Genomic DNA, 27821 nt, shown 5'->3' on the forward strand with positions numbered 1-27821 from the left:
GAGCTTTTCTGTTTGTGGGCACATGGGTCTGCCTGCCTCTCATTGTGCAGACATAACTGAGACATAAAGGAGGCTGGCAAATTGCAGAACACTGATGGAAGGGGGGGACAGGGGACTGAAGAAGAAAAGTTAAGAGTTTTTAGACAAAGGGCTCAAGCCTAGTTGTGAATTCCTAGCAGGTAGCTGGTCTTTAAATGAAAGCATTTGTCAAGTAACGTACTGATTTAATGTGGGAATTGGATAGATATCTGCAAAGGTTTTTGTACCCTGTTTGCAGTGTGATTATGGGAGATGTTAACAGAGAAAGCAGTTTTACTTTCTACCAAGGTGTGTATTTGTTCATGTACCTAAACTATATAGGGCAGGCAGTATAGATGACATCGTACAAAGTGAGGCACAGACAACACTATGGGGTATGGGAATATAATATCCCCACAGATTGTGACTGATTGTAAATAAGGTATATAACTTGCTTTCCTTCTGGTGGTACCCCACCATACTGTGAGCATCATTGTTGGATTATCCAGGGCCTTGCATCAGCTGCACTTTACACCTGGCTGATGGTCTATATGCCCTGTTCCACAGACCCACTCCTGTTTTACCTGGGCAGTACACCCTACTCAGCATCTCCATTACGAGCAGTGCCTTTCTTGGACCCTATGTTATCTCATTTCACTGCACCGGGACCTCACTGTCATGATGTAGTTGCCTGGCTGTACTCAGCAGTGGTTGTGATCAGGCTGCACATCCATGCTGTGCCTGTCACCAATCCGATGGAACTGATGCATTCCACAAAGCACAGCCAGCAGGTCCTCTCTGGTCAGTGTGTGTCCCCTTTTTGTGCCTGTTGGGACTCCTTTAGGGAGTGTAACAGGCTCTGCATGGCAGGTTGGTAGGCAGTCCCCCTACACTTCCCCCAGTATCCTACCACAGCTCTAGCTGATGCACAGGGTTGTAGTGTTTTGAGATCGGTCACTCATGTCAATTTTTTTTTTTTTTAAACTTTCAAAAGCCTTTTCTTGAGCCTTGAACGATTCCTATGCTGGAGCCTTGTGAATTAATTGCCAAGGACTCACAAGTTGCTGATAGATGTGTGCAGAAACTAGCTACATGGTTGCCCATTCCTGTAAATAATTAAACTTCTCATAAATTTAATTCTGGGCTTTTTCTTAGAAGCCTTCTCCCAAACTGGACACAAGATAATGGACACCAGCAGGCACAGCTCCCAGAGACATGGATATTGTCACATATCCAAAAGCCTGGTGGGAGGAGCAGACATTAGGGCTGAATTCATCCTGGCAGGGAGATTCAGCTGAGAGAGGAGGAAAAGAAAGGTCAGAGGCAGCTCCAAGGAAACGGCTTTGGTTTAAAATGTTTCATTAGAGTTTTCACACTAGAAATATAAAGTACGGGAATACAATTGCTTGGCAGAGGACCCACATTTAGTAACAGTCCTGTATACATTCAGGACTTTATACAGAAGGAGACAAAATGTATCCCTGGCCATCTCAGTAAAATTATGGGTGCCTCTTGTAAATGTGACTTTTTTCCAAAATAGCTTACATAATCTGAGGATGGGTTTTTTTATCAATATTGATAAAAGATGTTCTTTTTCCAGTAGACCATTGCTCTCTGCTGTAGCCACGCAGCCTTTGCAGGGCAGACTAGCTTTATCTAAGCAGTGTATCAGCATCAGTCCGGCTGGGAACACTATTGGGATGCTCACCTCACATTGTTTCCCTTCCCCTCTATGTCTGTCTTTGATTTTTCCTGTTGTAACTCAGTAAGATAATCATGGTCACCCTTTTCCAAAGGGTTAGTCTTACCCTGGTTGATTTGACAAGCTCCTTTTTTGAAGATAGTTTTTACTTGCCACTTGAGCTTTGTCGCCTCAGGATGTTTTACCTCCTCATGCAGGCAGGCTGGGAGTTTGGACTGGTGCACATACCTGCAAGATCTAACCAATGCAGTGTTGTGGCAAATGTCACCAGTAAGGAGGTAAGAAATAGGATGCCAGTATATCTTATCTGCTTTCATCTTTAGGGGCATAGCTTGACCAAAGAACTGAGCAGTTGAAACATCACAGAGGAGTATGTGGTGTGGATGGATTTTTTATGGGAAGCCAGGATTAGTTTACATTTGTTTTTTTTCTGTTTTAAGTTATAGGTGAAAAACTTGGAGGGGCTTTGTCCTTATGTCCCAGTGGCAGTTTTAGATTTACTCTGGCTTAGAAAGAAGTGCGTCCCAACAGACTGGCAAAACAAAAGCATGCATACAGTGCCCTGCAAAGGTCATTCTTGACCAGACCCTGAAAGAGCTGAAGTACAGATTGTCATCAGTCTTTCACACTGCCAACCCCCGTGGCATGTTTGTACCCAGGTTCTTTTGTCAGCACTTCAAATAATTTTTATGTTCTTCACTGACTGTGCTGGGCAGTGTGTTGTCAGGGCCCTGGGTGCACCAGCTGACTCTGCAACCTCTTCCCCCTGTCCTACAGGTTTGGCTGCCTGTGTTCAAGGTCTGCCCTGATACGGTGGAGTGTAACCTAGGATCAGAGTGCTGTGAAAAGAGCTGTGTGTCAAAAGAGCTGAGGGAAGTCTGCTGGGGCCTCCCCACTTCCCTTGGGAGCCACGGCACAGAGCTGCCCTTGTCCTCGCTCCTTGTCTGGGGTAGGCTGTAGGGCTGTCTGTGCCTGGCTGTGGACCTTCCTGATCCTGACCCCGAATTGCTGACTTGACTTTTTGGCTTGGCCTCAGACCTGGCTCATCCCTATGGGCTTCTCCGACGGTCATTGGGCTCCTGTCTAAACGTGGTTACCGTCACCAGACCTGCTCCACTCCTCTTGCTTGGTCACTGCGGCACTGTGCCCCTTTACAGTGAGGTCCTGTCCTGCCGGCCTGGCTGTCAGCCCGGCTGTGCTCCCCAAGCTCCTCTGCAGCTCCTGCACTGCCCTGCTCCTGGCATTAACCACGGCCTTTTAGACACAGCATCTCCGTCTGTCTGAGAAGTCGGAGCGTAAATGAGCAGCGATACAAGAGGCGTTGTGGCATCATGCTGATTTATTGCTATGACAAATAAGAAAGATGTGGCATTAGCTTTGCCTCCCTTCATTTCCAACTTCCTAAAAAGACAAACCGAAAATCGGGTTTATTGGCAAGAGCTCGGACCGCCAAGAAAACAGCCGGCAGGAGGAGCTCTCTAGACATTTCGCTGGATCATTTTCGGACAGTCACAGCTGCATGTTTCAAGGGCATCACTTTAGATCTACTTTCTTGGGACTTCCTTGCAGACAGTCCAGCAGCAGCGAAGACAGAGGCAACTTCGTGGTATTGCAACTGAGCAGCTCCAGTAATATATTCTTAATTTTTTTGAGTCTTCTCAGATTCCTTCTCCCACCGTGATGCCTTTCTCTGTTGTTTTTTTCAGAAACGTAAGGTGTTCCTGAAGATGTTGGGGATTCTTTTTAGTCCCTGGAAGGGGCCAAGTGCTTTATCTTCCAAGAAAGCTAGTGTAAGATTTTTATGGACAGCATCCTAGTCACAGGGTAAAGAATTCCAAAGCAATGCTTGTCTTTGCATAGAAAGATACACTCCTGGATTCCTCATGACCTCTGAGGGGACCTGTAAAGCAAAGAGCTCCAAAATGTATCAGTACCGCTCTGAATATTGGCCTGACAAAGTTATTCAAGTAGTTCTGCCTCCTCGTATGCAGTTCATCTTTTTTTTTCCTGTAAGAAGCAGGTATGAAAGACAGTAGTCACTCTTTTGCACAGCACTGCATTCTCATTAGTTAGGTGCAAAGTATCACCCTGCTTCTTAAGGCCAGTCCTGCAGCCCTAAATTGCGTGGGCCCCATGGCTGTGCCTCTGCACCACCTTTAAAAAAGAAGTAAGATTTTATTCTTTTAATGTGGTGAATTCTTTACTTTTGTAAGTCTGGCCCTAAGTTATCTAAATGGGAACTAGGTGCCTTCTGGTCTTGAATGTTGCTGTAATAATTATTTTGATTCTGAATGTGCCAGAAACTATTCTAATGCATATCAGTGTAAATTAAGTCAATAGAGATTCTTCAAATTTATCCTGGTGTTCAAGAGAATGGAATTCATGCACTTCAATTTACAGCTTATTAAGTGATCAGAATTAATGAACTCGCAACAACCTTTTCTGTTCTTGTTTACACATTTTCTTCCTATTCACTCATAATGTACATGATTTAGAAAAAGCAGAGGGTTGAAAAGGCAGTGTGTGGGTCAGATATGTCCCATGGAGCATAGCATTGTGTTTCAGTCTTTAATCATATTTGAAAAGCTGCTATGTAGAAATGGCACCTTCTGACTCAGTTGATGCACAGAAACCCAGCTTGATTTTCAGAATCCTCTCTGCATTCTGAAAGCTAGAAAAATGTTTGTACTGTGGAACAGGGAAGCTGTTCTTCAGAGTCACTGGAGTTTAATAGATGCAGAACAATTTTTTTTTTTTTTTTGAGAGTCATTTTTCAGTGTAGTACCATATTTCAGTCTGGAGGTTGGGAATAATGCAAACCGTTGGATCCACCTTTCCTTTTATTCTGAGATTTGGAAGTCACTTGGGATGTCACCAAGAAAACCTCACATAAATCCTCTTTTTCCCACGACCAATTGAAGGTTATCCCACTGTGGTTCATTCAATCCAAGGTTGGAATGACGAAAGGTTCCTTTTGATTTTCATGATGTTTAAGGCTAAATTTGTGAGGCTGCATGCTCATCTGGACATCATTTCTCTCTGACTTCATGGAACAGGACAGCTTCTAAATGCTCCATCTGATCAATAGCAAAAATTTCAGAGACTTCCTGTTATTACTGGGAGAGAGAACACCACTAATCTGTGAAAATACTAGGAAAACAAAAGGGGAAAAATGGGGGAGCAGCAGTAATTTAGATACCATTGCATTTGTAGATGAAGCAACTGGGTGATAGCACTCGCATACTAATACCTTTATCTCATCTCTATCACTCTAGAAAAGTTATCATATGAGCACACTGAAAGATCTGTCAGCAGATAAATATAGGGCTTGTATGCAACCTCTGCAGAACTGGAGGAGAATGAAGGTCCAAAGTTAGAAGGAAAAAGGATGGGGTACACACAGCAAACCTGATATGAGGGAGTTGAGGGTACCCTGCTACAGCAGTAGTGTAGGTGTGCACAGAAACCCTGACAGTGATATTTGGAGGACCCATTTACACAGGGAAAGGAGGTAGACAGGGCTTTAAAATGCTACTGTGGGAGAGAATGGGGGATTCCTGAAGAGGAAAATGTTGGGATCACAGCAACCCATACACAGCCTGCTCGGGGGCACACACATGCTGCAGGCGTTGGAGGGGGAGCTGAGAGGTTTAGAAAGATGGCATATGAGGCATTTGTGCAGCGGGGGAGTGCAGCTTATGGAGTAAATCCCTGTATGAGAGAGCAAAATCTTCAAAGGAACGGCTGTAGATAGTGAACTGCCCTCAAGAAACGAGAAATAGAGGGCTGTCTCGCACTGAGCAGTTATGCTGAGAGCTGCTGAGAGCGAGGGGGGGACCAAGGCAGCAAACAGGAAAGATTGTTTCAAACCATGTGGGCTGCTTCTGGCTGATGTATGACTTGCTGAAAACCAGAGAAACTGGTTAGTAACTCAGGCAGGCTAGAGTGGAGTCCAGGGCTGGACAGAGCTCTGAGCACAGCCACACAAGCAGCTAAGTGTGAACTTGGTCCCTGCAGAGCAGCCGAAACTGCGAAACTGCCTGCCTGGCTGCCTCTCTCCATGCTGGTGCGGAGGTTGTGCATCTCAGGGGCTTCTGGGCAGTCCCTGTGCGTGAAAGTACCGTGCAGAGGCAGGTAGTCTCTGGAAGTTGACGTATGGCAAATTCCTAGTCCTTTTTACCTCTTTTTGCTTATGTACTTTCAGGCCAATGTTAAAAGAGGAGAGACACCCTCAGAGGAAAGAGTAGTGAAGTGATATTGGATTCTATCTGAGGATTTGTAAAAACGGGGGGAAGAGAGCCAGTGGTTGCATCTGAGGAAGGTAGAGCATGCTGGATTCACAGGATTCAACTTTTAAGTACAACTGACTTACAATTCTGATTGAAAAACAAACATATCTTAATACGAGTTTCAAGTACTGCTCTATTTTCTGAATTTGTTAGCTTTTTTTCTTCTTCCCTTCTTAGTGCTGTGTGTTCAAGGCCACAAGGCAATAACTTAACAACACTGCTAGTATTTCCAAGTTCTGTTTCTTTAAGAAGTTCATAAAACTTGTCACAAAACCCCACTAAAGCTCTTTCTGCTGCGCTATCTAATCCAAAGTAGTTTGTATCAGATTTATGTTCTGGCAGCTCTGTGATAAACTTGGGCTCTACCACATTACGAACACAAAAGATTACTTAAAGTTGTTGTTATTGAATTTAAAGGACTCTTTTGTTTCATGGACTCCACACCCTCGGACCAGGGTTGTGGTCTCCAGTGGCTGTGTACCTCATACATTTACAAACTTAGGCAGCTGGGAATGAAGACATTTCCACCAGTGACAATTTAATATTTTGGTAGATTTAACCTGTTCTTTGTGTTAAAATTGTGCATGTCAAAAAACACAGTAGAAGAGAAAAAGCATTGGAGAATTCAGTGAGGACTGGTACTTCGACCAAAGGGTCCTTGAGATGTAAATGTTACTTTTCTCCTCTATCATGTACGTCCCCTTAAACCTGATGTCTCAGTTCATAAGGCTTCCCTGAAACCCTGGCTCAACCTTGTGAAGTTCCTAGGAAAAGACAATTACGCAGAAAATTATCAGACTCTTGATTCCCCTGGTGTGAGGCCTTGCAAACTTGAGCCTGAAAACATAAAAGACTGAAACTATGATGTCAGTCACACCCGCAACACAAAGATTATAGGTGTAACCAGAGGAGGAATTCATCACAAAATCTCTCTGATCTGAAATCAAGCAGAACTCTGGAAACAGCTGCCAAATATCCAAGGCCAGAGACCTCTCATCCTGGAACTGGTTCTCATGTTATCTGGTGCTCTAAAGCTTGTTCTATTCCAAATTTATGGAAAGAGGAAAGATTACTGACATCCATTGTATAAGTTGGAATGTTTTTTTTGGGTTTTTGGGGGTGTGGGTTTTTTGTTAAAATAATCTACATTTGGCTGAAGGAATATTAGTTTTTCTTACAATGACTCCAGGAGAAAAAGGTATTTACTATCTCCGCACTTCCAAGTGAGAAGTTCACCTTATAACATCAGGTGTACTCTTGGGGTTCCAACTAGTAGAGACTACCATTATTAATAGTACAATGGTCTGTACTGTCTAACTGCCCCTGGAGCAAAAGATCAGTTTAATCATTAATGAATTCATCTTTAAATTACTTGTCTTGAAAAGGTTATATATTACTTGTGTGGGACCATGCAACCTGGTCTCTGTATTGTTTGTGTACTCACGACCGCCACTATTTTGCATGTTCATTGTCCGATTCTGTTGACATTTGTAAAGCATTCATGGAATTTGGGGGTTTTCTTCTAATGTTGTATCCCAAACATGTGACTCTCTAGCTCAGTGGGACTCTGGTGGAGGGTCACTCTGCATTGCTCTAAGACCTGTTGGAAGTCCAGGCGTGCAAAGGCAGCAGCTATCAGGGCAGGGACAGGCAGAGGACACAGTGAACTTCTCAGCTGGCTTCTCGTTTCCAGCCACATGCTCTGTACTGTTGTGTTCTACTGTGAGAATCTTTCAATTCTTCTTCCCTTTGGGTCTCTAATGCTAGCAGATGGAAATCCAGCTCAACTTTCAAAAACTCTGAATAATTTACTAAGAACAAAATTGTTGGGTCTGAGAGCTAGTTCCTTCTCTCTCTCTTTCTCCTTTTCTCTCTGCAAACTGCCTTTCAGAGGCAAAGTTTCTAATTACAGGTCAGGGAGGCAGGTTTAATCACACAGCAGAGCCCTTGATGCAGTATTAGAGAGTGTTATTTAGACACCTGAATTAATAGGGATGCAGCATTTCAGTTGAGAAGAATAAGGTGGTTTTCAATTTCACTCTTTTTATGTGAAACAAACCACATCAGATTCACTGGGCTTTTTGACCTAAATTATTGGAATTCTGAGTAACTAACAAGTAACTGCTGTGCAGAGCTAGAGCAAAAAGAAGCAGGAATAGACAGAGAACTGCTCACATAGCAGGGGAACAACAGAAGCAGGATGTATCAGAAAACGCTGGGAGGGGATAGAAAAAGGAAGCCATTGGGAAAACTGAACAGGGTAAGAATACATACATGCAGCTGTCTATTCCAAGGAAGACTTTTGGAGAGTGGTAGCATCCACAGAAACTGAAGGGCAGTCTGCAGTGTGTTGGCACACACTCGGATATCTCAAAATATTGTTGTTCTTTTAAGGCCAAGAATAGGAGAGGTGGAGAGGAAACCTGAAGCGTGTGAGGAGTCCCTTGTACTCTATGCGGCAGGGAATGGGATCCCTGCACCATCAGCACTTAGGGTCACCGTCAGCTTTTACTGGAGGTATTGGTTCTGTAGCACTGAAGAGAAGTGGGGACTCCTGGACAGGATTGTTCCTGCAGTATTGTGAGCTTCAATGTGACTTATTTACAGCAGTAGAGAGATGAGATTTCTCTGCTATTTTGGATATGAAACTCACAATCCCTGTGGACTTTCATCCAGTTTTATCTCTGTCTCTAACTTGTGTAGTTTGGCTTCATGTTTGGTTTTTGCTTGGCTGCTTGGAAAGTCTGTGAAAATTTCTAGGAGCTTTCTGGACTTTTTTCAGGGTTAACAATGGGACACCTGTGCCCATGCATCTGGTTCTCTAAGTTATGGAATACACTGCGTTGGCTGAGATCCTGATGCCCAGAGGCATCGTTTAGGCTCTGCGATAGGTTTGTGTATCTCCCACTACGTAGATATGTTGGGCCACGTGATGGGAAAGGGCCCCCAACGCTAGGCTGTTCCTTCTAGCAGCAGTTCTCCTAGTTGTGGTTCATGGGTAAGCCACCTCTCCCACAGTGTTGCCCAGGTACCTGCAAAGCTATGAAGCTCACCGTGACCTGCCAAACCAACGTATCTGCCACATGAAAATCCCAAAGCGACTGAGAGAGAGGGATGCTATGCTTCAAAACAGCTAAAATGCAGGTTCTGTGGGTATGGAGCCAGAATACCAGGTCTTATGCTCAGTATGTGAGGCTTGGCGTGGCCTTGAGCTCCTAGAAGCCGTATTTTGCTGCGAGTGGTAGATTTCTAGAAGCTGTACTCAGCAGTCTCGAAGCTAAGCTAAGAGACAGATGAATGCAATGCAGTCAGTACCTATATGATATATTACTTAAGGAAGAAAAGGTTATCTACTTTTGTAAATTTACTTTCAATCCCAAGATAATTTTTTTGTTTAGTATACCTAGACTGTGAACCTTTGTTCTCATGTGTGTCTGCAAATCATTACCACAGTGCCAGAGCAGTGTGTGCAGGGAATAGACACTGATTCATCAGGTACACAGCGTCACAGTGCTCCGGCCATTGGATCTGTCAGGCTGGGTTTCCAGCAGTGTGTCAGGATCCAAAACTGAGTTGCAAGCTGGTTGGAAACTCAGTTGCAGAAAAGAGGTCACAAGCCTGAGAGAGCAAGCAAAAGAGGTCTTCAGCAGAGAAAGATGGAAAATACTGCTCTCCTGGATGCGCTGGGAGCAGCCCAGCCATGCTTCTTGGGCTTTGCATTGCCAACAGGAGGTTTTCTACCAGGCTGCAAGGGAGGAGGATGCGAGGTCTGTGTGCACTCTCCCTGTGACATCCCTGTTATTACTGTCACACGCAGGTGGCTGACACCCACCGTGACAGAGGCAACCGAGGGTTTGGTGTTGTGCTGTACTAGACAACTTGTCAGGTGTGTGATAGTCAGGCTGCCCTTCCTGTGGGAGGAGATTTAGAGAGCGTCGTTGCTTTTTGGTATGTATGTGGTTTTCTCCTCCAAAAATAGCTATCTGCCGAAGTGGGAGGATTTCAGAAATGGGAGAGGATTAGCAGGGATGACATGGATGGTCATATTTCAGGGCAAACACCTGTAAATCAGTCTAAGCCTGTAAGTAGCAACCTATTAAACTGGGTTCACCTCAGCAGCATTCACCCTGTGTCTGTTCAGGAAGGCTGGAGCCAGCTCAGAGTACAGCTGGTGCTACAAGCTCAGCCTTTTCCCATCTTCTGTACCAGTGCAAACGGAGCAACTATGGATGTTTGCAGCCGACAAGACAAAACACATTAAAAAAAAAGGTGATGACATCTTTTTAATACATCTTCTGCATTTCTACTTCTATCTTATCCCATTTCTGACCCTTCTTGGAGCTCTGAAATGCTTTTCCTTCTTGTTTTGTTTGTAGGGGCTTTTTAGTAGAGAAGTTCTTTTTAACATTAGAGATGTTAGATCAAGTCTTCCAGTGCTGCCCCTTCTGTTCAGCAGAAGAGCTGCTAGCAGGGATGTGTTGCTCCGTTTTCGAGAGGTGAAGCATACAGCTGTTCTAACATCCCGTGCCCTTCCCAACTTGCAGGCATGCAGTGAGAAATCAGGATATTAACTTGAATCCTCTGTTATTGCCACTCACTTCTCTCCTTTCAAAAAGAAGTCTGCCATGTGGAATTTCTGAATGAACTGCTGCAAACTCCTGTTTAATGAACTTTGCATAATAAAGTGTTAAGAAAACATTTCCTATAGATACATAGCTTAACCACAAAGTATTAATGATTGTTAAGTTACTTTGTGAACAAACACTCTCTACCTGTGACCTGGCGGTGAAAATGTTATAGGGTCACAGAGCTCAATCCAGTTCTCTCATCAACTTCCAGAGTGATTTCTGATATTACGGTATGTTTGTGCCTGGGTTCCACTATTCCATTATCCTGGGTTTCTAGAAAAATAGTATCAACCTCACCAAGGCTCTGAAGACACATGACATCTTTGGCTAGTTCGTGCGTGCAACTGAGATTGCATAAGGAAAGCCTCTTTACATTTTCTGGTATTTAATTTTTCTGTTAGCCGCTCTCCCTTTTATATAACTTACATTATATATATGCTTACTTTTATATAACTTACTTTATATAACTTAACTTATAATTTACGGTGAATATTGCTGTGAAAGAAGATCCAGTCATTTCAAATATTAGGTTTTAATAGTAGTTGATAAGTTTTCTTCCTTTTTAAAGGACGCTAGCAAAGTTTCATCATTCTTGTTAGCTTGTCACCACTAGATTAGAGTGTAGGTTTATGTAACATTTTCTTTGTTACAGGGATCAGAGATTGGTAGTAGATACTTCAGAGAAAGTATCTAGTGTAAGAGGATGTACAATAGAGAGTTGCTTGGTTTCTCACCTGTAAGGGAATTTTCTTCTGTAGGTGAGGCAGAGTGAATATCTGGCAGGAACTAACTGAAGTTCCAGCTCTGACCTCAGCACGTGAGCTGGTCCCATAGGGTGTAATAAACCCCCGATTCCAATAGGACTACATCCTTCCTTCAAGCTAAGCATATGTTTAAGTGGTCTACTGATGTCAGACTGCAGATATAAGATCTGTTAAATCTGTTAATTTGTCTCCTATTTAATGTAACTGGCTGTTGCAATTAATGGTATAAATGTCTCTTTCTGGCATGTGACTACTAGTGTGAAGGTGCCTAACTGGGCATTGTTCAGAGCACAGCAGTGCCTTCAGGTCTGCTGGAGACCAGCAAGCTGTGTTTAATACCTATGTGATATGGGGCACACAGTGCAGCTCTGGATAATGCAGGACTAGACACACTTCTGAGCGCTCAGCTGCCCCCTCTCTCCCTTACATTTGTTTTCTTGAAGAACCAAGCCTGGCTCACTTGATCATGGTAGTTGAGAACTTCACCAAATTATGGAGCTATTTTATTTTCTCACATGTTCTCTTGATTCTGCAGATGTTGCAGGTGATCTCTTTGCTTCAGGCTGGCTGCTGTCTCTGACCACTCTGCCAGGTAAATACAGGTGAGCGTCAAAGTCCAGAACAGCGTGTGGTGAACAATGAAGAGCTGTTGTTTTCTTCTGTCACTTTGTATTCACAAATAGCAAGTTGTATTGTAAAGACTGAGAAATACGCCTAAGTAGGTTCAGGGAGCGATTAGTGTTCTAGATAGACAATACAGATCTCTTTGCACATCTTCACAGCAGTGCTGTCTGCCCTGCCTGTGAGCATGGGGATTCCAGTGATGCCGATGCTGGATGCTGAGTTTTCCAGAAGGGACTGGGAATAAGACACGGGACAGGTTCGACAAGGCAAGTGCACTTCTACTGTTTCCATATGAGCTCAGTAAGATAACTGCTGCAGATCTAAAAGGTTCTTAAGTCACCACTTCTTCAGGTCGGTTACATACACTGTTCTCCCAAGAAAAGAAAAAACTGGCATTCAAAACAACTTGCATCCAAAGAAATCAAAGTGAATGTCACCATCCCTGTTTTACAGATGCAAAACCTAAGATTTCAGCAAGGATTTACGCAAGTGAGAGAAAAATAGGAGTAAAATCTCATATAAGGATGCTTTTGTAAATACGTGTCCTGTGTTTTTACTAATAAGTGTTCAGAGTTCTTCTGGCTTTGGCGTTTGGAAATTACTGGGAACAATCGGTGTGCCTCTGAGATGCTGCATTCATCACTTCAGGATTGTGCTGATAGTCACTTTCCTTGCTGAAACACATCGCCCTAGTTTCCTCCAGGAACTATGGGTGTTAATTTCTCAAGAAACTTTTATTAATTGTAGTGTAAGCAGTTTGGGGGGAGAAGAAGAATAAGCTGTATCAGAAAGAAGATCCAGTTCTGCATGTACAGAACAATAAAGATCTGGCTGTGGCAAAACCCTGTTCCCAAATTTTCTCGAGCACTTTTGGGAAAGACTGTGGGAAGCACGGTTGGCCTGAGTGAGTTGCTGGCATACAGCTGTCGATAAAAAATGCAGTCTGTGCCACTGCCTGAGTAAAGAACATTTCATTTCTAGTAGGCATAAAGTGTTGCCAGTGTCATTGAAATTTTGTAGCTCTGAATAGTTGCTGTAAATTTCATCTGGGCAATATCCCCAATTGTGTTAGATATAATTACATTCAAAGTTCTTTTTAATCATTTATTTGGAACATGTCCCAAGATTTAGCAGTTTTGGATTGGGACAGAAATTGAATTATTTATTATCAATTAGAGGTTGTCAGAGCCTTTGACACCACGTCGAGCTGGCATTGTTTGGCATCTGTATTAATGATTGTATAGATAAAAGCATGAAATTATTGGTTAGAAAGCTTTTATTCTAGGCTGAGAAGGCTAGTTTGCATACTTGGCTGGATGCTTCCCTACACTCACTGTCATTATGGCTCTGTTTAATCAAGTCAATGTTGCCTGTGGAATCGCTTGCCCATAAATTGATGAATTGAGTGTAAGAATAATTCCCCCTAGATGGAACCCAGTTGTGACTTCCCTTGCCATCCCAGCCCAGCACATTTAGACTCTTCTGCTTTGGCTGTGGTCTGCTATAGACCCTGGAACAATCTTTGTCACATCTGTTCTTTTCTTACGGGAGCAATTTATTGATGGCTATTGGTGCTATGGTAATGCTGGATGCTGAGCTTTTGTTCCCCCAGGTGAGGGGATGGAGATGATAACCTCACAGGTGTTCCTGAGCTCTCTTCACAGCTCTCTTCTGCATCCTTCTCTTATCAGTGTGGGTCTTAAAAATAATTTCTCTTACTGCGTTTTGGCACTTTGCAAGAAGCCTCAGCTTAAGAGGAAGATCACATAATGGAAGACTGCATAGAGTAATCCCAGATACATTGCTGCAGAAAGGGAAATTGTCAGGAAATCGGAGGAAAGGAGCATGGAGAAGATGCCACTTGTCTCCTTGAGTGGCAAAAGAGTGGCTGAGGAGAAAGGATGCTCATGTGATATCTCATCCCCATGTCTTCTGGATTTGGCTGTTGCCACAGTTAGTATAGCCTTGGTGGGAGAAAGAGGAAGAAAATCCAAAACCTTCTGAGGATGTACTTGCATGTTTTTTTGTAGCAAATACATATTTTTTCTGCTTGCATTCCGAGCTGCTGGAAGCAATGTGTATTAGCCCACTACACAGACTGATCCAGCACGTTACAAGATATGATTTGAACAAGGTTATAAGAAGTTATGTGCTAGATCTAGGGAGAGAGGATCTATCTATTTCTATCATATGATAGATACAATAATTCATGTTATAACTCCCTCACCGGTTCTACTCTCCATTGGAGTCAGTTTCCCTCACACAGTCTTCTGTGAATTCCAGTATTGTTTCTTGAAATTTATGTAAATTTCTCAGTGGGATTACTGATCTGCTAGGGTTTTTCTTCTGATTTTTTTTTTCTGCTTCACAAACACTTATCAAAAACAGGGTTGTCCTGCTGTCACAAGGAAATTATCACATACACCACTTTTCCAATTATTTCGTTACAGCAAGGGAAACTGGAACTAGAGAAAGACAGAAGTTCTCTTGTACTGGGAAATGTTGAGATTTCAGAAACTTTTCCATTCCAGAATGAATCACATTTTAAATCAAACTTTCTTACAAAATGGAACTCTGAAAACATTGCTTTGTTTTGATCAGAGCAGTTCCTCTGATTTCAGTGTCTTTAAACTGAAAAAAAGTTATTTTATGTAGCTTTGTGTAACTTTATATATAATTGTATTTTTTTTTTGTTTTGAAAAGCTTTTCTCAACAATATCCAATACACTGAAAATGCCAAAATAGGTCTTTTTGACATTATTGAAATACCTCATTTATTTTGTTGAACAGAAAAATCACCATGTTTTTCAAAACAGTTGTGTTTCAACAAATAGATTTTTCCTTTAGCATTGCTCTACACACAAACACTCATTATCTAGACAAATATTTTAATACTACATAACTCATTCTTTTCAAATTGGTGCCTGCATGGTAAGAAGTACCTCTTCGAGTGAGCTCATTTCGAAAAGCCGAAGCTGCATGTATCCAACCTCTCAGGCTCAGGACTGACTTCCACAAAGGAAAGTATGCAACTGGAATTCCTGGAACAGACCTCTCTTGAAGTATGTGCTTTGTATCAAAGACTCTATTTCTCAACGGAAAAAAAAACCAACCAACAAACCCAAAACAAAACCCAAGCCAACCAAAGCCCAGCCCGTAACAACAAATCAACAAAAATAAAACCACTTTTGTTATAAATCAGCTTTTGTCTTGACTTGCAGAAGGTGCAATGGCCCTTTCATCCGCTCAAATCCTTCTACTTAGGAGAAAAAAAAAGTGGAAATGGAGAATGTGGCATGTTGAGCTGCAGCACAAACGCGCCTCAAACTCTGCGAGCAACTTTTCTTTCCCAATCTGGTAGTGATGTTTCCAATTCCCAACCTCCCTCTTCAGAAGCTGACAAGCAGCAGCAACTCTCAACTGAGGCAGACCTGGGAAATGACTAATTAAACAGTGATTGCAGGATTGCTTCCTGACCTGGGTATCAGACCACAAGGGTGAAGCTTCATAAAGATAGAGTGAATGCAGGAAGCAGTCCTGCATATTTCCACAATAGGGGCATTATGGAGACATGCCCTGGAGGCTGCTTGAGACCTCGCTGAATGGATCCTGATACCATCGGGGAATGGAGTACCTGCTAGTTCAAAGCAAGCCTGAATGCAGGTTTTAATCCCTTCTGACAATTGTTGAGAGGAAATGGCCTTTCCTCTGACCTTATCGTTGTAAACAACAACTAGTCATCAGGTTTGTCCTGCTGAGGGAATAGTCAAGGTCTATGCAAGGATTTTACTTCAGATTATTTTTTTCTTCTTCTCTGATTACAATGGTTTAATTCTCTAGACCTGAAATGCATTCTCACCCCTTAATATACTGGCTTCAGGTACATTCTTTCTTAATTATTGAGTCCATACAGCTCGGCCTGGTTCAAATTAGCTTCTCAGAGCTATGGGCAGACATCCTGTGGCCAGTTTTGGTACTCAGCCCTGTGGTTGTTGTGATGGCTGCTGTGAGATGCCACACCGGTATCCCCAGAACTGGGTGTGAGACAAGCTGACAAACTCTTCTAGCATGACAGAGAACCACTGAGAGCTATTTTCAAACGGCCAACAGGCAGGATGGAGGACTTGCTGCTGGGCACCATTAGTATGGCAGTTTTAATATGATAGAAGGGTGCATACGCTCCTGGAATTGCAGTGGTGGGTGGATTTAACTCTGTGGATTCATATGGCTTTTAGTGCTAAGACAATAGAGCTGACAAGAGGAAATGAGACAGTAGCTTTTGCTGCTCCTGGAGTTAGAGCCAACTGTCTGTAGCCAGCAGGACAGAGCAACGATGCAGAAGAAGGCTGACCTGCTGTACTGACAGAATTTCAGGGTGATGAAATCCACCTTCCCCCAGATCTGTGCAGGGCTCTGTCACTGACAGGCCCCCAGTATTGAGAAGCGCATTGCTGTGGCCACCTGTACACATCCCCTTCCCAGCTGCTGCTCATCAGGTGCTAAGTGGTGTAAGAGAGATCAGCTGTCGCAGCCTTTCTAAAAGGGAATTTGCAGAACTATTAGGGGGGCATTTCTGTGCCTGGTCATAGACCTTGGCAGAGTATAGGAGGTTACTGATGGCTTTGTATGAATGGCTTTTTAATTCCAGTGGAGGTTATAGGTAGCACTTACATGTCTGCTCTCTAGTCTCCCACACTAAGTCAGATAGCAAACTAGAAGAGATTTCTCCCTTGTACTGCACAGCCTAGCTGGTCACTGCAAAATGAGGGATGGGCTGCAGAAGTCAGCGTGCCTGAGCTCTCTGGAAGTCACAGCTTTTTCACTGGAGCAAAGGAACATCTCTTCCCTAGGTGAAGACAATGAGTTGTCATGTTTTCTTGTTGTCCTGGCTGACCTAGCTTAACATCTGCTTCTCTAGCCTGTAAGGATTCTTACTACATGCTTTGACAAGAGAAACGTGGTGTATTTTCAGTAGGCTGAAGTTTGCTATGTAGCGGTCCATATTTCTAGTGAAAAACCTATAAAAGGTCTGCAAATGAGAAAAGGTTAAAAGCCACTTTACCTGGTTTTGTAGGAATGTCTGAGTGGGCTGTGGCAGGCTAAGGGGAGACTGGTGGATATTTGCAGAAGGGATGGCTGTTTTTCACAATTATGTACTACCTGTGGTACGTTTGGGCTGTGCTTTGTGTAACATATCTGTGAGCAAAGGGAAAAGCCTGAACACTGGGGGGAGCAATCTCTGAACACTGCATACATCCTCTGCCAAGCGGATGGTCAAGTTCAGGGTCTCAAGTGGTGAAGGAAATGGTTGGATCTGCCCTGTGCTTTGTCTCTGGCCCCCACATGTGCTGTGGTCATGAACAAACTGTACCCAAGGGGATGGGCTTCTCTCATTTTCATTAGGGATCTATGGCAGTGGGTGCAAGAGGGTGTTATACAGTCTGTCCTGTAACCACGTGAAGTTGTTTTGCTTGATCCATACCAAAATGAGTCGGGATCGCTTTGCTTCTAGTTTTGTTCAGAAAACAGCTATACGAGGCTGTGGCTCACGTGTGCCAGTGGGACTGAGGTGTGAGTAAGTGGGAAGGATCTCTGAGCTTCAGAAGAGAAGCTCTGACGTGATACGCCTGAAAGGATTTCCTTTCCTCCCACCCCGGGGGTTGACCCTTGTGGCAAGGTCGTGTAATTAGGCTGCTTGGAGATCTGGTCACTGGGTATGGTGTGCGCTCTGTACCTTGCAGGACACCAGCAGGTCGGGGGGGAAGTACCACCATCCTAGTTGCCTTGTGTGTGCTGTCTGCATCATCTGTGCACTGCCTGCATCAGGGTTGTGTTGTCAGAAGTCTGAAAGGCTATTAGAGGAAGTATTCCTCTTTCAGTTGGGATTAACGCAGTATTTCCTGAAAGAAATGCTCTCTCCACCCCACCCCTTCTCCCCTCTGAGATTTTCTTGTTTATATATTTGCAGGTGGTAGCTCTTTGCCTTGTTATGGTATTACCTGTGCTAAGGAGGATCATAAAAAGCTCAAGCACTTATTGATTCAGTAGTGGGAGCTGTTTCAACAGTGATAAAATGCTGCTTCTCCCTCAGTTATGGAATACCTATCACGTTTTCTCTTCCCACCCTGAGGTTCCCTTTAAAACTTTTTGAATTATTTCCTCCACTTTATATAGCTGCAACAAAGGATGGGTGGCTGGATCACTGTGCCAGCTTTACCTGAGTAAAAGAGGCCACAGACAGGCTGAAAGGGCGCCTGTCAGCAGGCTACTAATTGCGTGTGTCCATCAGCAGGTTGTCCTTCTACCGAAGAATGTTATCTTGAGATGAATCCATAGGCAGCACAGAAAGGTCTTGTTGAGAGAGGCAGACCATGGAGCTATAGAGTGCTGCTACTTCTCAGGACAGTGTCTTTGCAGCAGGTGCAAGAGTGAAAGAAGAGCACTAGCTATGTAAGAACTGCTTTGCCTCTCAGTGATCGTGTTAAAAGGGAGTATGCTTTGCTTTTCTTTCTCGTAAGGGACCCATTTTGCACCACTCTGCAACATCTCTGGAACTCTGCAGTAACTGGTTAGCATTCTGTGGTGCTTGTTTGTGGTGAGTGAATGCTGCTTTTCATGCTTGTTTTGTCCCATGCATATTACCCTGTGACACTTCAAATGCAGTGTTTGTAAAGAAGAGCAATCTTTTTGTTTCAGAGCTTAGTGAATACCGTAATGGACTGTCTTGGCAGTCTTCGTACCTGAGATTGTCCCCCCTCCCCATAAAGGAGCAGCACATTTTGCTGTCTGCACAACGCAAGCTCTGGAAGTGTCTAAATATTCTTGTACAGTTCAAACATTCCCTGTGGCCTGTCTTGGAAGCTTCTCACTGAGGCCAGGAAAAAGGGCAGTTACTTAAAGATATTCACACATGGTTAGACTTTTTTCTGATCTACTGAGAAATAATCACAATCACTTCCAGATTGTTTCTTTGACTCAAAGAAAGCATCACCAGAGCTGACAAGGTCTCATTCTCAATATGGTATATATTGTAATTAGGATGTATATTGCCATCAGCACCCTGAGACCCCAGGAGAACATGAGCTGAGGATTTTGCTTGTCTGCCCTTACTTGAATGCATTCGAGAGTCTCATGAATATTTTTGAAGCAGGTCAAATACTTGCCATTGCAAATCTATGGAGGCCTTAATGAAAGCAATCCTTTGAGCAGAAGTGAAGGCCGATTTCTCCTTCCTTACAAGAAGGCTCACGGAGCACTGGAATAATTTTGAAGCAGTAGGTAATGCCTGTGGAGTGAGTTTTCACTCTGAAGTTGGGGAGGTTCCTGATCTTCATTCAGCTGCAGGCTGGCACTTAGCACATGTCTGGGGGCAGTGGAAGAGCCAGGTAGCACTGTGGGATGGCAGTGATAGACTCGATATGGAAATTGAGACACTTCCCAAAAGCAAGTTTGCTGATTATATGGGAGTAAACAACTTGGTGTTAAGGAGACTTGGGGTATGGTAGAATCCTCTTCTTTAGTTGTTGTTGTTGTTGTTGTTATTGTTATTATTATTAGGCACTTACATTGTTAAATGAACACCTCACAAGCATCATTACCCAGCAAAATGTCACACGTGACCCTGTTGGGAGGTGGGGGAAACAGTAAAACTGAGGCGGTGTGTCACCCCCTTGATGCCTCCAGAGTGAGGCAGAGGAAACTCCAACACTGCTGGAATTCAGCTTTCATGCAAAATGGGTCGTGGGATCCTCTTTAACCTCACCAGGCAACAGGGGTGTGCCTGAACCCTCAAAGGAGAGGGATGGGTGGAGATGCATGGTGTGCATCAATGGAAGTGCGATTCAGATGGAGTGACATTGGAAGCTGATAAGACTACGCATCCTTATCACTTCAGAGCCTGACTGCTAAAACGTTTGGTCCAATATTAGCCCCACTGATTGACTGAGAAACAGGACTACTGAGGAGCCAAAAGGTTTATCCCTGAGCTCAGTGGCAGTCCTGGGAGTAGAAACAGGTATTGGCAGAAGAACTCGCTGTCTGCCTGGAAAGCCTGGAACATCTGGCCACAAGGACTGAGAAGCCCGTATTTAGCCATTTGTGTCTTTGGCTGTTGGAAGTGGGCAGGAATTTTCCTGTGCTGTTCAGCTGGTGCTACATCCTTGATTCGGACCAAGTTTCATTCTATTTCCTTGAGCTCATGCTGCCATTTACTGACTCATGTTGCCAGAGCTCCCTTTCATGGTTTGGTTGCATCCTGAACCTTACTGTGAGGAAAAGACTGGTGAGATCCCAAACATTGCCATGTTCATAACTAAAGTTCCCTCCTGCTAAGGCACATGCAGGATCACTAATCCTCTTCCTCCACCCATGATGCCCGGGGGGCTGGAGCCGAGCTTCTGCAGCCCTGGCTGCTTGGGGATGGAGTTGGTTGCAAGCAGGGAAGCCTGTGTTTTGGTGGAGGTGCGGAGGAGGCAGGTGTCCTGTCCCCTGTTCCTCAGCAGCCAGAAGGTTTTTCTGTTCTTCAGGGCTACATACATCCAGGTAGACTTTTTTTTTTTTTTTTTTTGAGAGACAGAATAATCTCTGCTCTGGCCTCAATGCAGGAAAGCTTACCCCCAAACTCTCTCTCCTCTTGGTTTGCTTGGTGTTGCCTTAGCGCCAGGGAGGACCTTTCCTGTAAGCTCCTGCACAGAGGAGGCCTGTTGCTGTGAACTCTTGCATAGTAATTAGAGGAAACAACTTTGGGCTCCCACCACTGGTTATGCAACAGGGCTGGATTCGGCCGCTGTTTGTCACCGTGTAGCCCATGGTGCCTCTGTCCTGAAACCCCTCCTTCGCCTTCATCCCCCTCCGGGGAGCCGCTTTGCAGATTGCAGGAGTTTCTGTCCCAACAGTCGTCATCTTCCAGGTAAATCCTGTCTGGGACCCATCGAGGGAAATCATAGCCCCTCAGCAGAAACGGTCCAAGTTTCCAAGGCAACTCTCCTCTAACCCTATTTTGAATGCTGCCTCGTTCCCATAGAAAGTTGCCCGTTAGTCTCGTCAGCAGCTGCTGCAGGGAGCACGCCACCTCCAGAGAAGTTGTCCTTCGCTGGGCTCTTTATTCCCGTAATGAGCAGCTGGGGGGGCGCGGGCGGCATGTGCTGCTCGGCCTTGCCGGCGCTCGGGCAGGCACCGCGTCCAGCCTGGGAGCTGCTTTTGAGCAAGCGAGGAGGTGGTTGTGCCTTTCTCTGCTCTTCCCAGGGAGAAAGAGGTGCTTGGGGCTCCCGGGAGGTGGATGGAGCAGGAGGCTCGAGCGCAGATGGGGCTGCTCTTAGGGTTTTTTTGGGCGAGCGGGAAGGTGACAAGTGAAGAAAAAGGACACGGTGTTTTATTTAATTAGAAAAACCAAACTCCCCAAAACTAGCCTCCGAAGGGCCTCCGTTGTCATCAGCTGCACAAAGAGCTGTGACAAATGAAAGGAACTGAGCAGAGAAAAGGCTGCTTTCTCTTTGTGTCTCTTTCCCAGCTTCTGTTTGCTTTGCTGTCTCCCTTGCTCCCATTGATCAGGCATGTGGAAACATTCCTCCTCCTGCGCTCCCATTGTGGCCGCCCGGTTGCCAGGCTGCCGTTGGCTTGAATAACTTCACTAAGCCAGGCCTCTCCAAAACCATGCCATCCGGCGTGCTGGATGGGGAGCCAGACGCTGCCCTCCCATCCTCCTCCTCTCCCTCCCCCTCCCCGGCAGCGCAGGGGCGCAGTGAAAAAATGCGCCAAAGAACAAGGGAGGTAACGCGGAGCCCCAGCTGGCCCGACGTGGGGGAGAGGCGCGAGCTCGCCCTAAGAAAATAGGGGCAGCAAGGAGGGGACAATGGCCAGCCTGGGTCGCTGCCTTAAAAAGAAGGTGGGTGGTGGTGGCGAGGGCTGCTAGCCCAAAGTTTCTGAGCGGAGAGAGGACAAAAAGGCACGTTTCCAGGGGACACGAGCTAGCAAAGCGCAGCGAGGTAAACCCCAGCCTTGTTTCCCGTGGAGGGGAGAGGCGGCGAGGACAAAACAGGAGGCAGCAGGCAGCCGGCTGTGACTGGGAGCGATTCGTGGCCAGCTCTCGCTGGCTGTGCCACAAACGTGTCCCTTCAGCAAACAGGGCACCTTGGGCCAAGCTCGCCGCTGCCGCTGGCTCGTGCGTCGGCGTCTCTTGTTTTGGTGGCGTTGCACCAGCTGGTGCCGGAGGTGACGCTGGTGCCCGGTGCAGGTAACGGCTCCGGTGCAGAGCGTGGTTGCGCTCCTGAGGAGAGTGCAGGGGAAGGCTGGGGGGCTGTACCCCCCGGACTTGCCCCTGGGATTAACTTGGGGTAGCCCTGGTGCTGAAGACACCGGACTTGAGCACGAGCCGGTGGCCCAGGGACCCAGGGGTCTCGTGCTGTCGCCGCAGAGGGGCTGGCACCCGACCGAACCCACCCGCAGCTCCGCTGCCTACGGCTGTTCTTATGCCGGATACGAATCTGGCCTATTGTTCTTAATGCTATTTTTCATCTGTGAAATAGCAGTAAGCGATCTGTGCTTTCGGACGTGCTTATTGACTCAGCACGGCCAGGGCTGGATCCTCAGCTGGTGTAAAGCAGCCCTGGCCCATCAGCTCACGGTGTCACCCGTGACCCCCATTTAGTCTTCGCCCCGCTGGCAGCTGTGGCCCGGCACTCTGGACCAGAGGAGCTGTATGACCACGGGCCGAGGCTGTGGCCGGGCAGAGGGTCCCCTCTCGGTGCCGGCTGGCCCCAGATCTGTCTGCAGGGGTTGGCCTCTGCGTTCTGGGAGGTGGAGAGAGATGTCTTCGGGCAGCTGGAGCCTGAGCGAGGCTGGGTTTGCTCTGCAGAGGGGTCCTGGGTTTGTACTGGGTTGGTACTGGTTTGAAGGGCAGGGACTGCTGAGCTCAGGTGATTAACATAACAATCCCGGGGCTCTGCCTTCATCCTGCGGCTAAAGCCTGGTTTGCTCAATCCAATTTCCAGCCTCTGCCCTTTCTTTAGCAGGCTAATTACACCGGCAGGACAGTGGAAATGACCTTCTTAAAGCCACAGTGCCCCTCGTCTACTTACCTGTCAAAACACAGGAGACGGAGCACTGATACCATTCAGAGCAATCACATGTTTGGGTGCAACGGGCAAACGTACTGAAGTAGCAGAGCACTCCCCTGAAGTTCACAGCGGTAACTCCCGTGTTGTTTATCAGTAGCAATGTGCATTCGTAGAGATCTTTCCAAACAAGGTCCGCTGGCAAGTGGGGCCACGGAGGTGTGGATTTGTGTGAGCTAAACGAACAGTAAGTGTGCAACATTACACCAATAAATGTGCAAAGTATTATCTCGCACAGAAACCCGTGAGGGCACTGGGCTGGAAAGCTTCTGCAGCGCTGGCTTCTTTCATTAGTCATCCTAGCCTCATTCTGTCTCTGAAACGCGTAGTGCCCGGCTCTAGTGCAGCTCTGTCCTCCTCCTGCACAAACTTGGATGTGGCCTTTGGGCCCAGAGAAGCTGTGAATGCTTGGATGTCTGGTCCTGCAGCAACTACAGCAGGGCTGGGGCAGGAGTCTGCGTGTGGAGCCTGCCGGGGGGCTGCAGCTTCAGAGGAAGAAGCGTGGGAAGCTGCAAACTGTCTCCTTGTCAGGCGAGCCACAGAAAACCCATGGGCTACGCATAGGATGCTGATGTGGCCATCGACAGAGCAAAGGATGGGAGCTCCCGAAGTCCTTGCAAGGGCTTGTCCACTGGAGCAGAAATGAGTGATTTCCAGGGAGGGTAGAGCATGTTTCTGTACTAGTGTTCTGACCAGCTTTGTAAAGACCTGTACTGTAGTAGGTGGTCTTCATGTTGTAATTCTTGAAACTATGTCAGCAGCCACGTAAATCTGCCCCTTCACATGGGATAACAGAAAGTAAAAGCTTGTGCCTGACCAGTAGCTTGGCACAGGACGTATCTATTGTGGTCCTGTTGAAATTGGCCGTGATATCTTGTTAGGGCTGAATTTTGCTTAGGATTGTCTTTGTTTGTGTGACATTAGTACTCACAAAGAAAGAGGCAATCTCCTGGTTACAGGAGGACCTGTGAGGTGAAGCTGGTCTAATAGGTGGAGCAGCTGTAGCTAAACTTCTAGAGCCAAAAGGATGGTTTTGCTATCTCTCTTGCTTGGAAAGGAAGAAATATGGTGAGCATCTTGAGGTTTAATGTAACGAAACAGGCCAGGAATAAAATTAACTGGATAGCTGATACAGATGTGTCAGTCACACTTTGCCCCAAAGCCACTGCTGATTGCTGAGATACCTGTTCCGTGAGGCATTGAGAAGAGGTAGCAAAACAATTTTCAATTCATGGCAGTCTTAAAGAGACCTGCTGCACACAGCAAATTTGATGCTGTGATAACTGACACTGTTTGTGACAGACAAATCTGTGGCTTGTGTAGTGAAGCAGTTCAGAAGTGCCTGCTGTCGCATACCAAAAGGCTGTGGAAATGGTACTTGCTAGGAAAAACGTTGCAAGAGGATCCCAAACACCAAAGGCATCTACAGAAAGCCATAGGAGATCAACAAGATATTTGAGCACACTCAGAGTTTTTTTTTATTATTTTTCTTTCCAAAGGCACAAATGGCATTTGGTCTGATCCTATTGGAAGCTGCAAAATAGGGGACTGTTGAGAAACAAGGTGGTATCAGGAAAACCAATACTCCAGCACTGAAGTATAAAGATAAACCGAACATATCTGAGAGCGAAGGAAACAATTGCAGGAAAGGCTGTTCCTAGAAAACTGCTGGAAGGAGGGCAAATGCACCCTGGGCAACAAGTTTAGGACAAATATGGGGAACAATCTTGGATGCATGACCTTGCCCATCCTTACCATGACAGCCTTTTCCTACATTTTGTTCCTGGGAAGATAGTCACAGGAGTTGCTCTGTCTCTGACGTGGAATGCAGGGTTGTAGGAAACAGCGCAATTGCTTAGTCCTCTGCAGAATGATGTGGCTTTCTGATGAGGCAGGGGTCGTGTTTAGAACTGTGCACAACAAGATGGACTTGCAAATGCTACTGTTGATGACAAAGAGCAGCTGGTTGCTTCACGTGAGTCAGATATCATTTGAAATTATGCCTGTGGATTAATTAAACTTGTAAGATAGAAAATGAAATAAATCTGTAACGTGTACGCTACCTGTAATGCAAGTACGCTACCTGTAATGCAAGTGCACTACGAGAAGGGGCAAACTGAAGCATGCAAGAAACATTGTGTAGAAGGGGAACAAAAATGTATCTCTAATCTGATTTGTGGGGCTTTTTGTTTGTGTTTTTCTATGTGAGCCTTCCAGGAGGTTCCACTGGACTCCCTTGCTGGAGAAAAACCCTGCTGCTCCTGTAGGGCAGGGCTCTCGTGGGTTGTCACTGGTCAAGCGGTGACAATAGGCAGCTTGGCAGAGTCAGAGCGTAGACTTTGCAGTATTAAAAATCAAGGCAAGTAGTGTTAGCTCTTCTCCATGTGTGGTTAAATGCTTTCTGTGTAGCTGGTGCCAGGCACTGTCGCGGCCCACTGCTCACGAATGCCTTTGCCAGGTGGAGACCACGTCTGCTTTTACTTGGAGTTAAGGACCAAATGAGACTTCAGTCTGTGTGTCACTTCTAAATGATACTTAGGCTCCTATTTCAGGGAGGGGGTTTGGAAAACTGGATCCTATGACACTTTCAATGGGTGAATTCACTGATGTCTTTTTTCTTTTTTTTCCCGTGCTCTGAAATACATGAATAACCCACGTGTATGTGAGAGCTACCCCATACCACAGCTGTATCAGCGGAGGATCTTGCGTTTCCTTCAGATTTCACACCACAATAAGTGACTTGGATCAGGCAGTCTCTCAGAGAGAAGCCACCATGGGAATGCTGTTTTCAGCATCCCACACTGTCCTCGAACAGAAGTCGGAGACCTCCCATTTCAGTCTGTATAGCAATTGGTTGCAGTGCCCCTGTTTTGCAGGAGATTAGTGCCATTGTGTCTACAAGCAGAGATTGTGCAGTCTAATTTTGTAATGAAGAATTATAGTAAAACAGTAGGCAGTGCTTCCTGCAAAGAATATCTGCTATGTATGGCTTTATACAGGATAAACTGTATGGCTTAAATATAGAAGCAGCATTCTTCTGTTAGGAACTCTAAAAGAAAATGCGTTCCATTTGGTGTTTGCTGGCAGTGCGTTTGGTACGTCATTCACTTACCTATCTAAATTCCAAATGTAATAGGTAAACCAACATTAATTCATTCTCCGATGATGTACTGGACTGATGGAAATCATTATACATTTGAGAGATGTGTGTCCCCCATTGCAGCGTAGCAGTTGTCTGTCAGGGTCTGGCTTGCAGGTACCCAGGGTCCCTTTCGTAAGCTGGGCAGCGTGCTGTACCTCCTACAATGCCAACTGTGAAATCTCCTTAGCTCCCAATTGCTCCCTTTCTCTTTGACTCACAAGGACCTTGATTTCAGCTACGTCTGCGTCAGGCTCTTAGTAACAAAACTTCTGTCTGAAACGTGCTGTGTCTGGCAAAACAAGCAGCAGCTCTTGCGAGGTCCTTCCAAGCAGGTTTCTCTTACTGCTGTCATTCCCCATGTGCAAGCACCGCATACCCATCCCAGAATTTGCTTCTTTCCTTGTGATGGATCAACTCTGTTATTTTGGAGCACAGGCTCACAGAGCCAAGCTAGAGGATCTCCAAGGGAAGTTTTAAGTGTTCAATAAAAGAAGGAATGCAGGGAGAAAAGAAAGCCCCAACTCAAATGGCATCATTCTCTTTCCCTCATCCCTTTGAGGTTCTCCTGCCTTCCCTGCCTGTGTGTGACCTCCCTCCTCTCCCAACCAGCCGCTTTCTTTTTTCAGTCTTCCTCCTGCCCCTCACCCTCCTCGTTCATTGATCTCCCTTTAGGCTTTATTAGTGACTCCCCCTCCCACCCTTTCTCTCCCTCAGTTTTTCTGATTCTCTAACATAGGACAATTGAATGAGGCCAGACTCCTAAGCCGAAACTGGGGGTGAGAGGGAAGAGGCGTTAAGATTTAATGATATTGCCTCTTTAAGGAATCCCTAATTCCTAACACCCATCTCCTCCCCCACCTGAGAACCAATTAAAACTCAATGAATTCAAGTGGAGGCTTTTGTGCATCACATGTGCTTGACTAACAAAGCCTTCTCCATGCTGGAATAAAAGCTTCTATTCAGCAGCCAGTTTGTTCTAATTCAAATCACTTCCACTCCAGCATCCTCTCCTTCCTTGCTGCTCCTGAGTTCCCAGGCTGGGCTGCCGCCCACGCAGCCCTGCCCAGGGCTCCACGCTCCACCTTGCAGAGCCCTACCTCGGTGGCTGGGGAGCAGAGGACTGGAGATGACCTCCGTATGGTCAACTGGGCAGTCCATGGTCATTATGGCCCCGTCCCCAGGAGTCTGCTGGGCTGGGGGGTGAGCCCACAGTGTGCTCTGCAGCACAGGAGCTCCAGCCTTGGGAGCTGTCTCCGAAGGGGCTCTGCTGCGCCCTTGGGAAACAGCTCGCTCATCTGTGCAGAGTCCTCTATGCACAGACAGAAAATTACCTTGTCTATGGGTAGAGCTCAGCCTTCCTTGAAACCAGTGAAAACCCTCTCCTTTCCTCTTTGCTGTCAGGGTTACGCGGATGTGGTGACACCTGAAGTAGCAGGGGAGTCCAAAAGCACACAAAGTCTAAGTGAGTGCAAGTAGTTTGTACTTTCATTTGCCTCGGGGTATAAATTGTGCTACCTGGGAACCTGAGGGTAGCTGTCCTCTA

At 45.7% G+C, this 27821-nt stretch overlaps 1 long non-coding RNA gene across 1 annotated transcript; it reads left to right on the forward strand.

Moving 5' to 3' along the window:
- The first annotated feature begins 1816 nt into the window (after positions 1-1816).
- Positions 1817-6425, forward strand: LOC138687494 (uncharacterized). The gene is made up of 2 exons (XR_011326692.1): positions 1817-1998; positions 2498-6425. It is a non-coding gene; the product is annotated as an uncharacterized lncRNA (long non-coding RNA).
- Positions 6426-27821: the final 21396 nt, after the last annotated feature.

The sequence above is a fragment of the Haliaeetus albicilla genome, chromosome 10 (assembly GCF_947461875.1).
Source record: "Haliaeetus albicilla chromosome 10, bHalAlb1.1, whole genome shotgun sequence".
Lineage (NCBI taxonomy): Eukaryota > Metazoa > Chordata > Aves > Accipitriformes > Accipitridae > Haliaeetus > Haliaeetus albicilla.